The sequence below is a fragment of the Oryx dammah genome, unplaced genomic scaffold (assembly GCF_014754425.2).
Source record: "Oryx dammah isolate SB20612 unplaced genomic scaffold, SCBI_Odam_1.1 HiC_scaffold_615, whole genome shotgun sequence".
Lineage (NCBI taxonomy): Eukaryota > Metazoa > Chordata > Mammalia > Artiodactyla > Bovidae > Oryx > Oryx dammah.
In genome coordinates this window covers 1-2,816 of record NW_024070771.1, presented here as the reverse complement: position 1 = coordinate 2,816, position 2,816 = coordinate 1, and the positions used below count along the sequence as shown (strand labels likewise).

Below are 2,816 nucleotides of genomic sequence, written 5' to 3'. Positions count from 1 at the left end.
AGTAATGCTTACCAGTCTATTAGTATTAATGTCTCACTGCAGAACCATTCTAATAGTATATGTCTATATTACTACAGTCTTACTTGAAAGTTTTCCTATGGCTCTATCAGTATTTGTGATTACCTTTTTTCATTTCAACAGGTAAAATGGGCCCTTTGTTTTAATTTAATATCTCTTTGGGAAAGCAAACGTCACTGATGCATTTTACTGATATGGCAGTAACTAACGTTACAAAACTTAAACCATGTAAGCAATTACAGTCAACTAATAATCAGATGATAATTAGTTCAAATAAAGACTTACCACATTAACCAATGCGAGTACACATTGGAAAAGCATTCCTGGAAATAAAGCATTATGATAGCTGCCATCGAAAGCATGAGAACATGCTCCAATGATTTAAAAAGTGATTAATACACATGATAGTGATTTGTCACTTTCTGTACACTTATCAGAATAAATCAGCCATTTATTGTGACACAAAGGCGTACACTGCAGTGCAGACACAGTGTCCCCTGCCCTGGGAATGCCTGGGTAGGAACTGGCGGCCAGGAGTTGAGCAGCTCAAAGGGGTCAGAGGCCCGTAGTGGGTAAGGGCTGCAGCTGGAGCCAGAGCCAAGATAGAGAAGCTACCGAGTCCTTCATGATGAACTGTTTGGGGACACCTTTTCCTCTCCTTTGTGTAAGTTGATAGTTTGGGTAGTGAAGCGATGGCTGAATGTCAAAACCTTTCTGCAGGACCTTGCCAGGGGAATCAGACTCTGTCTGGGGAATTTGCACTGTCTCAAAGTTGGATGCTTGAATTCAACAAAAGAGGGAGGAGCAGCCTCCAAAAAGGGCAAGCAGTATCCTGGCTCAGAGAGAAGCCCAGAGCACAGAGAGGAAGCAGGAAAGTGAGCCACATGTTGTTGGCAGAACGTTTCACTGCTGCCCTTGTGATGGCGGAGTTTTCTGATTCAGTCTCCTCTTGTTTTATGAACTTTTTAATCCTGTGTTTCAGTCAGTAGTGGCCCATATTATTGGTAATCCATGTCTGCATGGAGAGTTTTGGTCATGGCTGAAGTTCTTCTTCAGGTCAATTATCTGATCTCTCTCTGTGCTCCCCCTCTTCATTCTCATCAATGTTATGAACACGATTCGCTTCCAGGATTTAGCTGACCTGGCATTTGAGGGGTCAAGGAGGGAACCTCACCCATTCTCTAACAGCAGAATTACTGCTGACGCGCTCTTTAGCCTTTCACTGTAGTCTCTCTTGCTCCTCCAGGGTATGTTTGTCAGCCTTTGTACCATTCATTTTGGCAAGTTGCTTAGTCTCCTGCATACATCTCTTCTCTGTTCACTTCTGTACGCATTATATTGCTTTGAAAATTGTTGGTTCAGTAAAGGCATTGGAATGCACCAGCAGTATCAACATAGAAAGAAACTGGCCTTCCTACTTTGGACTTGGTTTACCCCTGGGTTTCCAATGTAAGATGGCAATGCGCTCTCCTGCATTGTGGCTGCCTCTTCTCTGTCCTCTTTCCTTTATTCATTATCAGTGCCAGTGAAACAAAGACACCTGGCAAAGCACAGCTTTTCAACTGAATGTCTTCTTCTTGGTGGTTTTCTTAAACGGCAGAGTTTTCCACTAGATGCTCTCCTGTGTAGCTTCATTTCTGCAGAGAAGTTCCCTCACCACACCCTTCTACTGCCAGACTGAAACTGCTGCCAGCCACTAAGTTATCTGCCATCTGGAGGGGGTGGATGGGAACAGGAAGACTTCATGCGAACTCTTTTTCCTCGTTCACCACTTCCCCCTCGACCCGCTGCCCCCCAAGGAAGGTGGAGCATACCCTTTGAGGGCTCTGCCCATGTTTCCCTTATCTCTGAAGAATCCGAGGAATCCAGATTTTTGTGTTCAGTGCATGTAAGGCAGAATCTTCCTGACACCACCATGGACGTGGCGAAGACATGTGGGACAATCCTGTGACATATTACCCTAGGAAGGAAGGTTCTGCCGTGAGCGGTAACTGACAGAGACACGTGTGGTGAGGGTGTCTGGAGTTGGGCCCTGAAGGGACAGCCGTGTAGTAGCCAGGACACTGCCCTTTCCCAAGTGGGGATGCTCAGGCTCATGCGAGCTGGCTGCAGAGCCAGATTCTGGGTCCTGCATGTAGCACGTGACCTGCTGAGACTGGGGGCTTTGGAACTCGGTGTGTCCGTTGAAGGGTTAATAGGGTAGCAGAGATGTGCCCGCAAACGGGACTCTCTACTCGGGCTGAACGTCCCTGCAAACGCAGCGCTCTGCCAAAGAGTCTGGACACGGCCTTGAGTTCGATGGTCCCTTGCAAACAAGGGAGCGTTGCCTTCTTGTGATAAGAAGGAGTAGGGGGCTTTGTACAGACTCTGCAGTAGACTGGGCTTTCACTCCCCTTTGCTGTACGGTAACATGTACGCACCTGCGCTGTGCTGAAAAGGCTTATTCATGCAGTCTGGAATTCTGCCTAGGGGGCTTTTATAATAAACCGCAGTTAGTTTTGCGCAGTTCTCTTCCTCCGGCCGGAGTGTGTGTATCGTCTGTCTCTTGCGTGTGTGTCTTGTTTTGTGTCATTTCACTCGTAATCTCCAACATCTGGCACCCAACGTGGGGCTCGAGTGAAACCGAAAGGGTGAGTAACCCGGGGGGATTTTAAATCCATAGCAGGGGAACTTTTGGGAAAATCATGGGGAATTCCTCACCCTAGCAGGGGAACTTTCAGAAAATCATGGGGAATTCCTCATCATCATTACGGGCACAATACATGGAGTGAGTCAAAGGACTTCTCCACTCCATAGGC

At 46.9% G+C, this 2,816-nt stretch overlaps 1 pseudogene; it reads left to right on the top strand.

Moving 5' to 3' along the window:
- LOC120859338 overlaps positions 1 to 1,906 on the top strand; it is a 3,294-nt pseudogene extending 1,388 nt beyond the window's left edge.
- The last annotated feature ends 910 nt before the right edge of the window (positions 1,907 to 2,816 follow it).